Genomic DNA, 11,698 nt, shown 5'->3' on the forward strand with positions numbered 1-11,698 from the left:
GGAGCCAAGAACTGCCTCTTTGTTTGTTGCAGTGCCACTGAACCTATGAACACAGTCTGCTGGCCACCAGGGCCAGCCTCTCAAGGGATGTGTCCTCTGGGCAGCAGCTGTCTTTGATACATGCCATATGTTTTAGGATGTTGTATTTCCATTTTTGTCACAAGATTTTTTTATTTTTGTCCTTTGACCCATTGGTTTGTCAGAAGCTGGGGTGCCAGATGTATGCCCAAGCTCCTTTCATGTGAACACTGCCAACCTGGAATGGGCAGAAAGTGAATGTGAAGATGGCATCTCCCTGGTATCTGAAGAGTATTCCAGTCAGCCTTTAGATGTGTGTCAAACTAGAAGCCAGACCCTCATGCTGCAAGTACCCAAAATATGCAAATTGGCCTCCCTCAGGGGAAGACTCAGGGTTGGGTGCCTCTGTGTGAGCTTTAGGGGAGATAGCCAGTCAAGAGCTGTTTCCTTTTTCCCTTTTTTTACTGCAAGACCCATGAACACAAGCTTCACTAGCCACCAGAGACAGAAGACCAAGGAGATGCAATCTTCAACTGGCATCCACAAAAGGTGGGATGCATATACACAGGTTTCCTTCAGGGTAACCCTGGTGACCTGGGTCAGGGCAGGGGAACAGTGTGAAGATGGCACTCACCAGCCTTCTGGGTTTCTGGAAAGGTCTGCAGTTGGCCCCTACACGTGTGTCAAATTGGAAGACTGAGTTTCAGCCTACAGCTTTTAAGGTATACAAGTAAGCCTCTTTTAGGGGAAAGATGGGTGTTTTAGTGAGCTGTATTTCTGCTGAGCCCTTGGGGGGGCAGTGAGGAGCCACACTTAGCCACAATGAGTCCTCTTGAGCTTGTTAAGAACTGTTTCTTTGTTTACTATAATGTTGTTAGTGTTGTAGATGCAAGCCCAATTGGCTAGGTGTTTTGGGGGCCTGTCTCTCAGGTGGATGTCTTAAAAATTGAGTTGCTAGATGTTGGGTGCAAACCCTTCACTCAGGGAGAAGCTGGGAGTTGTATTTTATCTGGACTGTACTTTGCTGTGCAGGGGGTGACGTTTATGGGGAGATGGTGTCTCAGCCTTTCAGACCCACTTTTAAGTGTTTTTTTCTTGTTTGTGTGATGTGTAGGATTTGCTCAGCTGGTTTCTGAATTTCTTTCAGAGGGAGTTGTTCGGTATGTAGCTGGGATTTGGTGCATCCATGTGAGTTCAGGAGTCTATGTCATTATTTTAAATTGGACTCTGCATTTTATTTTAAATTTGAATCACATATGTTGTTAACCCACAAATGTAAAGAAGATGCTGAATGGATGATTGTAATACAAGGAAGAGTATGAGAAGAACCAGAGAGGTAAAACAATGCAATGAAATTCAAAGGAAGAAGACAGCTCATTGTGGGTGGGGATGATATGGAGGAAAGGCAGTTACTTCCCATGTAAGTACAATAATATTGGGGCCAGATTAGAGGGTGGGATGATAACCTCCTGGAAATATATTTTGTTCACTAGGCTAGAGAAATATATTTCCCTTTCTAGGTGATGAAGAATCAGTGAAGTTTTGTGTGAGGCTGTGAAAATGAGTTTGATTTGAAGGGAGACATATTGGCTTTGCCTGCTGAATGGTCCAGGTGGCTCCCTCACCCTAGCAAAAAGGGTGACAAGGTCTCCAGCTGATACTGAAGATGGCATGTAGTCTCCTCAGAGACTAATGCTGGGACCTGGATGTTTCTCTTACCAGCAAGGCTATTTTCTCTAACCATGTGGGCTCAGGGTCTTTTAATCTCCATTATTAGGTGATTATTGGTGTGTTCCTGCTTCCTCTTTCTTTACTCCTCTATAACTAGGACTAGGGAGGGCTTGTTGTCTTCTGGAGCCAAACCCTGGAGTGTCCAGCTATACCACGTACTCCTCTCTGTGGGAGGGTAAGAAATTGCTATCAAATGCATTCTTTTGTTTCTTCTAGAACTTTAGGCATCAACAAGTAATCTGCTTTATACCTTTATTGTGTGTCATATGTGGTATTTCCCTCTGTTCCAGACTTGACAATTTTTGTGCTCTAGAAAAATTAATTCGGCCTACCCACTGCTACTTGGTAAGAGGAGAAGTAATATAGGGAGACCAATTAGAGTGCCAATGATAAGGATGGCTATGCAAGTGGTTATGAAGCCCAGAGAGCATCTTAGAAATAAATAGACATGCATTCTCACGTAGTGCTATAGGATTGGGTAGCTGAATGTGAGAGGACAGAAAATGCCGAGAGTTTGAACCTAGGTTATTAGGATAATGGTAGTGGCAGTCAAATAACGATGGAGGTTAGTTTACAGAGGATGGATGGGGAATGGTAGGGATTTGGAATAGGTTTGGAATATGTCCAAACCTGATGGAGAAATTGATAGTAACACTGAGTGAATGTCTTGGAGGCAGTTGTAAATATGATTCAGCAAAGAAGCCAGAGTTTTCCTCAAATATATATGAAGTTCTTATTTTAAAGAAGGATTTTATTTAAAAATTTTTAACAAGGAAGCTGAAAGATGTTTAACAGTATTAACTATCTGAAACAGATAATTATAAAACAAAACAAAATATTTCCCATGCATCATGGTCCAAAAGAAATGAAGGTTGAGGGAGTGAGTGCTTTTAGACTTCATATTCTCTGCTCTTTGTTTTGCCACGGGAGTGAAAAAGTAGCCACCCAAGTGCACCCAAGTTGGATTTTCATGTTCCAGTCAGCCTTGTTTTTTGCATGACCTTCTCTTCTCTCTTAAACCCTCTGGTGAATGGGCCTCCAGAGAAATGAATTCATTAAAATATGTGGGTTCATAATGAGATAATAAATAATGCAGCAGATTCACCCCAACTAAAGATACCGCATCCCTGTTAGCTTTGGCATTTTTTAAAAAATCTTTAGAGAAGAACCTTCTGGGTATTGTTTTGGCAAGATTTAGCAGATGTCTTTCTTACCTGAAGTGCATTTAGAGTAAAAATGACAGTTATTTTAAATTGATTTTTTTTCTTACAGGTATTTCAAGGATATTTCAGCAAATGGTATAACTAAGTTTATCTGGAGGCACTAAGCACGTTAATGGAATTCTACTTATCTCTCAGTAGAAAACAACAAACTTGTCAAATGCTCTCAACTCTGTTTCTTTAAGTTTGTTTGAAATTTGTTTCCTCATCTATGAAACAGAGGAGCTGAGCTACATTTCCCAGGTGTTTTCGTGCTTGAGATTTCTCAGGACAGATTTCTCCGGACAAGTTCAAAGTCACACAGTAAGGGATAGCACCAGCTATTTTCTTCAGCGGAAGGTGGGGGGGGGGGGGGCGGCAGGAAACTGAATATAACAGAAACAGGGCTGGTTTTTGGAATCTGAGACCAGTTTGAATACTGCTTCCAGCACCAGTTGCTAGCTGTAGATAAGACAGTAAAACTTTTGGTTCCATTTTTACAGATAATTAAAGTAAATCACAAATGCCATATATTTTGGCTATTTCAGGGACCTGCATACCATAGCTACCTAGTCAGTTCCCTTCCCACTCTACCAGGAAGCTTCTTTTGGGACAACTTTATGATAATTTTTATGTTGAAACTGGCTCTGAGTCCCCATACTTTAGTTTATAAGCAGAGAATGCCCTCCTTGGTCCTTTGGAAACCATGGATGACAGCTTTTTCTGTCATCCCAGCCATCAAATGATTTTTCACAAATTTAAATAGAACATGTATCCTCTTATCACAGCTTCTCCATTAGATGGTAACCTGCTCTGTGGGAGACAATGCTTTAGTCATCTTTGTGTTGTCTGCATTTAGCATAATGACTAGCACATAGTATCAGGACAGTCATTGTTGATTGAAAGAATGCAACTTCTTTCCTTCTCCCATTTTTTATTGAAGACAGAACCCGACCAACCACCATCTCAAAGTTCTGACCTTTTATTCATTTATGGGTTTTTCATCTTACTGATATTTTCTATTTTAATAATATATTTAGTATGTCTTACAAATTTCCTTAATTTTTGTGTGAGCCAGGATAAGCATAATAAAAAAGGGAAGACAGTGCGTGCTCCTTGTGAGCAGGAAAATTGGTTTAAGTAAATTTTTCAAGGGATGGCAACAATTTCATTATATTGGAATATAGCCCCAGGTAGTTAGGGGCTGTAGTTTTCCTCCCCCACACAATTGCTACTAGGGATCATGTTAAACTTAAAATCAGTCTCTGGTGTGTGGCTTCTTGCTGATACCATTATGACACAACCTGCAAGTTTGGTAAAGTCCCATCTCTCTATTCTGCTGGGCATACTGATGATCTTTTTGCATAGAAAAAGTGCTTTTTGCATAGTTCAGGTGAAGCTGAATCTTCAATCTACAATCTTTTGGTAAGGTTTAGTTAATTTATTAAAATTGGATGGCTACAGTTTTAAAATTGAGTCCTAAGTTTAGTGTATGTCTTCTTTGGTCATCTAGAAAGCAGAATAAGGCCAAGGACTTATAGTGGGAGGCCCAGGGAGTTGAGGCCTAGGAAGAAGAGAGCAAAAGACACCAAGCAATGTGATATTATGTGCCACTAATGATAATTTACATAATGAATTAAAGGGACACTTGTCATATGTGTTCACTTGGCAAAAGGGGAATGATCACATTCCTTCACGGGCTGTTGTGAGGATTAATTATGTTAATCTATGTAATATGCTTAGAATGCATCACATAGTGAGAACTGGTGAAGTATTAGCTCTTAGCTGTTATTATTTGAGACACAAAATGGTCCTTCTTCCAGGGATGCATGATATAGTTCAGGTAAAGTCATATATTACAAATAGCTTGGATTATATCCTATTTCTAAAATAAAGTGTGCATGGAGTTATTCAATAAACATTTATTGAAGGATTACTCTGCTTGAGAAACAATAAGATAATTTATTAACCTGGGACTTCTGGAAATCAGGTCCTGAGACAAGGATTTAGGTATTACAACTTTGAGAGTTACCATCCCAGGGCAGTGAGTGTGAGTGGAGAAGGGAAATCAATCAAGGGAAGATGTGAAGCAATTCAAGCGTTAGTGCCTATTGCTTCGTTACAAGCTATTGAAGGACATAGTGCATTGCTCAGCAGTGGTATTTACTCACCATGTAGGGCTTCTCAAGGAAAAAAACCATACCTCAGGGGTTTCCAGGGAAGAGAGAAAGGAGAGATCTTTGTCTGCCTTCTCTTGTTTTATTTCCACTGGTCCTTAAGGGACCTTAAGGGACTCTCCTGTCTCACCAGTTTATCAAGCTCTTTAAGGAGTCACATCTACTGTAGTGTTTTATCTACCTCCAGAAGTAGAGAGGCAATCTTGCATGGGTAGGATGCTAAGAGAGAAAAAGAAGGAACCTTCTGTGTCCACAGAGTTGGATAGAAATATTTGGTGTTCTTCCTTCAATGACCCCTGGATGGATTTGTATGTACGTTATATCTCACTCTGGTTCAAAAATAATCCACAAGCAACCCAGTGTCTTGAAAGTGTCTGCTTAAGACTGTCACCCCTTTCCCCTACTCCAATCTAGGCCTTCTTTTGGACACTTTGAAGGAAGAAATGGAATTATTTTTATGAATGGCATGCTCAGAATCGCCTCTTAGCCCAGGTGTCTCCCTCAGTATAATATGCAAAAATTCTATCTGCTCGGTTAAATCCTGAAATGCCTCAGAATAAGGACCATGCATTATCTTTGGATTTCTCAAATCCCTCAGTGACTGGACGGTCATGGATGAAAAAATAAATATTGGTCATGGTGGTTAACCCTTAGCTCCTGCCTGCCACATCTGATACGATTTTCTTCTCATTTGTACCTTTATACTTCAGGGACTGGTTCAGTTGTCACCTTAACCAAACATGGTAAGATTTTTCTGAGAGATCTCATTGCATAAGATATCCCCCATTAAATTTCCCATGGCAATGTATTTGAAAATCTGAATGCATTCTGTGATATTTCCCATTGAAATCTAGTTAAATCTTGCTTTTACTTTATTCAGAAAACATTGAAAACCTAGGTCAAAGATCTGGGGTTACATAAATGGGAAGATTTGGTCATTGTTTTCAAGGAACTTTTGATTCAAGATAGAATAACTTATAAAATGTAATCTCCACCACAGTTATTATCATGTAATGTTGAAGCTGTAATGGTAACAGAAAGAAGGGAGAGAGGCTTTAGGGTGGTTTTCACAGAAGAAATGGTGCTACAGTTTAAAAATGAATGAGGGAGCCAAACCATAAGAGACTCTTAAAAACTGAGAACAAACTGAGGGTTGATGGGGGGCGGGAGGGAGGGGAGGAGGGTGAGTGATGGGTATTGAGGAGGGCACCTGTTGGGATGAGCATTGGGTGTTGTATGGAAACCAATTTGACTATAAATTTCATACTGAAAAAATAAAAATGAATGATGAATGAATGGTGTGTCTATGAGAACAAAATGAGGCTGGCAGGTAACAGATGTTGAGCAATTGTGAGGGGGCGGAGTGCTTTGCGTGTGCTGCTGGGGTGTGTGGATGGAAACGAACAGTTGTATTCTTGTGAGGCTAGGGCACATTACCTATGGGGGAGAACTGGAGAGATCAGGCTGATTGGGAAAGCTGGGGCTACAGACTGATGGACTGTAGACTGTGCTACAGATATTTTCCTAGGGGCAAAGGGGATTCGTGGAAGTGCTATCAATAGAAGAGAGAAAGCAAGCTTCTTGAGGTTTAGGGAATATATTGTAGATACATTTGTTTCATTCATGACGCCTAGCAGGGCTTCTTATATGTAGCAGGCTCTCCGTGGATTTCGGTTAAATGCTGGAGCTCCCCTAGTTCCGGGACACTATATGACAGGCACAGATCTTAGCAGAATTCACAGCCAGACAGTAAACGTTTAGAATTCTTTGTTCCTGGGGACAAACTTCTGGAGTATGACCTTGTATTTCATACAACTTTGTTCTTCAAAAATTGCTGCTGTATAATACTTTTTGTCAATTAGTTGGAATTGCATTCAGTTAATGGCATATGTAATTAGCCATCTTATCTTGCTCTGAAGGGCACCTAACAAGAGGTAAAATGAGCTATTTTCAGTGGTTGTAAAACTACTGAGCCACAGAAACAGAGGTTGAGACCCTTTAAGGGCTCAGAGGAAATGGAGCAGAAACTAAAAAATACCATCACAAATGGAAACTACTCCATAAAAAGAGAATTCAGTTCTGAATTTTGGAGATTATGCTTCCATTTATGTTAAATTCTCAAGAATTGGTTAATGTTTTTTTCCCTACACTCCCAAGCCCCATTTTCTTTTCCCCATGAAGATAAATATTGAACTAAAGGAGATAATTGCTTAGAGTTTTATAAATCTATTGTTTATCTTATCAAATTACAAAAAATAAGCTGGTTAGTAATTAAAATTTAACACCCAGCTACATAAAATAAGAGTATTAGCAGAAAAGCTAACATTTATTTTGTGCTTACTGTGGGCCAGGTATTGTTTGAAGTTCTCTACATGCATTCTTCTTTAATCCTTGTAACAACTCAATGAATAAAAAAATGGAATAACTGATTCCACATTAGTAAGGAAATAATTATTCTCTCTACCCATGCATGTGTCTCTAGAGCTGTGCTATCCAGTACAGTAGCCACTACCTTCATGTGGCTATTTAAATTTAAATTAAAATAAATTCAGCTGCTAATTCACACTACCCCATTCCCCAGGTGGCTATTGGTTGCCATATTGGATGGCACAAAGTGTATTTCCATTAGAGACGTTTCTGCCCATTCTCTTTTAGAGAGACCAGACCATGCTGTCACAGAGCTCAGAGAATTTAGATTTAGAAGAGAACCACATAGTCATCTGGTTTAATAGCTTTATTTCCAGGGAAAAACGATTTGCCAAAGCAGTTAAGGGACTTGCTCAAGATCACACAGTTTATAATGGAGAGAGCCAGGACATGGACCCATGTATCTTTATCCATCACATGCACATGCACATGCACTACCTGCTTGTAATGCACAGCAGAAAGAGGGCAGTGAGGACAGACACACTAATAACCATAACCTTGACCCGTAAATGCTTCTGTCAAGAGTGATCTCAGGGGTATGACTAGGAGAGACTTTAACTTCAAAGAGTGAAGTGTGGAGTTTACCACTATCCTTTGCACAGCTGAATGCTAAATCAGGTAAAAGAGGAACAACAGGATGTCCTGTACTATGGGACAGACTGAGAGGTGGCAGATACAGAATTGAACCTATATTCCTTCCTTCAAGGTCCAGGGAAGTCTGAAGGCTTCAGTGACCTCTGCTTTTTTGGCTATGATAACCCTATGTCATTCTTACCATGAACTTTGTTCACTTCTAAGGATGGTTTGTGCCAAAAACTTGGCTGGGGCCTGGATCCTGGGAATATGTTAAAAAGTTTTCTGATTAGTATTTCTATTGTGACTTTCTTTGATTAAGAAAAAAAATCAACTAAAAACTTCATTATAAATCATAATTAACATTATTTAAGTCTTTCATGCATTCGGTACAAGTTTTATGTCCATATTTTACAGTCTTAGCCTTTTTCATTTGTATCTAATATTTTAAGCCCCTTTAAAAGAATAGATGTTTAGGGGCGCCTGAGTGGCTCAGTCGGTTAAGCGTCCGACTTCAGCTCAGGTCACGATCTCACAGTCTGTGAGTTCGAGCCCCGTGTCGGGCTCTGTGCTGACAGCTCAGAGCCTGGAGCCTGCTTCAGATTCTGTGTCTCCCTCTCTCTCTGCCCCTTCCCCACTCATGCTCTGTCTCTCTCTGTCTCAAAAATAAATAAAAACATTAAAAAAAAAGAATAGATGTTTAAAATATTAGAATTTGTTGTCCCTCTTCCACCTTTACTGTAGTTGGATTTTTTGAAGCTTCTCTACTTAATAACAGTCAATAATTGCTCCAATGCCTAGCTGTCTTTGCCTCAGTCTTTGAAATTCTCAAACATGCTGAGGGCTTCTTACATCAAGCCCATGGGACTCACTGCTCCAAGGCTTCCTCTGAATGCAGGAGCACATTTGTTAGCCCCATGTGGAACAAGTTGGGAATGAGCAGATAAGTGCCATCCTCATTCTGCAAGCACGACAATGCTGAGTTATTATTTAGCCTCTAAGGGAAGCCACCATGAGTCACACCATGTGATGATCCCATTTACATGGGTGTGGTCAGAACCTGAGACTTGCTTCTACCCAATGAAAATGACAAATGGGACGGGATAGTTACTCCTGTGATTATGTCATGTAAGACATCATCTCAGCCGACCACAGTGAGAGAATCTCCTGCTGGCCTTGGGGAAGCAAGCTGCCATGTTGTGAAAGGGCTTCAGGGCAAGGAATGGCAGGTCATCTCCAGAAGCTGAGGGCTCCAGTCTGCTATTCACAAGGAACAGAATGCTGGCATCAGCCCCCAGGGGACCACAAGCTCCAGAAAGAAATGCAGCCTGGTTGACATATTGTTTGAAGTCTTGTGAGACCCTGAATAGAGGGTCTAAGTGTCACCGGACCCCAAGTTCAGCTGCCTGTCGCTTGAAAGGCCAATACTTAAGAGATGAGTTTTGATTGGAAAGGAATTTGAGCTTTATTCAGGAAGCTGGCCGCCTGGGGGGAAGGCAGGCTCTTGTCCAAAAGCCAACTGTGAGGTTTCTGCCTGACCCAGGGGTTTTAAAAAGGGGTTTAGTGTTAATCGGTAAAAGGAGTGCAGTGGTCTGCAACATTTGATCACATGTAGACTCAATGGTGCCAGCCACAAACATTATCGCAGTGCTCGGGGGTTGTGCAGGGTGTGGGGGGGAGGGGTGGACAGGTTCTTGTTTCATGATGTGCAGGAGTACTCTGTTATTTTCGCAAAGGAAGGCAAGGTCTATAGATACACAAAGGGAAGTTGGTAAAATCATCTGTGTGGCCTAAAAAAAGAAAAATATTTTGCTAAAAAATTACCAGGCTAATAAAAAAGCCAAGGTGGCTTCAAACAGACTCGCTGGCCTCTGTGGCCTGGGGAAGTTTTGTCCTCCTGAAAGCCAGTGATCCATCTGCTACATTCAGATCCAGGGACTTAGGTCAGCAAGTAAGAAGTGTGTTAACTTGAAGCAAATTAACTCTTAAGACCAGTTGGAGTGCTCTTACACAGGTAAGTTGTCCCCAGACTCATGGCCATGGAAAAGAGATAGTAAATGTGTGTTGTTTTAAACTCTGTTTGCAGTAATTTGTAACACAGCAATGGAAACGAATGCAAGATTCTTACACAGCCTCCTGGAGGTGCTCAGTAGGATTGAGCCCCAGTTGCTCTCCGGGGTAACTTGCTTGTTACGGTACTCTCTATAGGTTGCCTTTTATTTTCTTTCTACCTTCCTTATCCTCGTACCGCCGCTGCTTGGAATCTCCTAAATAAAGTATTTGCACTCAAATCCTTTGTTTAGGATCTGCTTCTGGGACAACCCAACCTAAGAGTAGCATTTTGATGCCTTTTATGAACAAGTTCGTTCGTTCGTTCTTTTTTCCTTCCTTCCTTCCTTCCTTCCTTCCTTCCTTCCTTCCTTCCTTCCTTCCTTCCTTCCTTCCTTCCTTTTCTTTCTTTCTGCCATTCAGTCATTCATATAATTTATTGTCAAATGGCTTACATAAAACACCCAGTGCTCATCCCAACAAGTGTCCTCCTCAATGCCCATCATCAACTTTCCCCTCTCCCCCTCCCCCATTAACCCTCAGTTTGTTCTATGTATTCAAGAGTCTCTTATGGTTTGCCTCCCTCCCTGTCTGTTTGTAACTATTTTTTCCCCTTCCCCTCCCCCATGGTCTTAAGTTTCTCAAAATCCACATATGAGTGAAAACATATGATATCTGTCTTTCTCTGACTTATTTGACTTGGCATAATACCCTCCAGTTTCATCCATGTTGCTACAAATGACATGATTTTATTCTTTCTCATTGCCAGGTAGTATTCCATTGTATATATAAACCACAACTTATTTATCCATTCATCAGTTGATGGACATTTAGGCTCTTTCCATAATTTGGCTATTGTTGAAAGTGCTGCTATAAACATTGGGGGTACATGTGCCCCTATGAATCAGCACTCTTGTAGCTTTTGGATACATTCCTAGTAGTACTATTGCTGGGTGGTAGGGTAATTCTATTTTTAATTTTTTGAGAAACCTCCACACTGTTTTCCAGAGCTGCTGCACCAGTTTGCATTCCCACCAACAGTGCAAGAGGGTTCCCATTTCTCCACACCCTTGCCAGCATCTGTTGTTTCCTGAGTTGTTAATTTTAGCCAATCTGACTGGTGTGAGGTGATATATCAGTGTGGTTTTGATTTGTATTTTCCTGATGATGAGTGACATAGAGCATCTTTTTATGTGTCTATTGGCCATCTGGATGTCTTCTTTGGAAAAGTATCCATTCATGTTTTCTGTCCATTTCTTCGCTGGATTATTTGCTTTTCGGGTGTTGAGTTTGGAAGTTCTTTATAGGTTTTGGATACTAACCCTTTATCTGATATGTCCTTTGCAAATATCTTTTCCCATTCCGTTGGTTGCCTTTTAGTTTTGTTGATTGTTTCCTTTGCAGTGCAGAAGCTTTTTATCTTGATGAGGTCCCAATAGTTCATTTTTGCTTTTAATTCCCTTCCCTTTGGAGATGTGTCGAGCAAGAAATTGCTGTGGTGAGGTCAAAGAGGTTGTTGCCTGC

Source organism: Herpailurus yagouaroundi, unplaced genomic scaffold (assembly GCF_014898765.1).
Source record: "Herpailurus yagouaroundi ecotype Mexico unplaced genomic scaffold, PumYag 184, whole genome shotgun sequence".
NCBI lineage: Eukaryota > Metazoa > Chordata > Mammalia > Carnivora > Felidae > Herpailurus > Herpailurus yagouaroundi.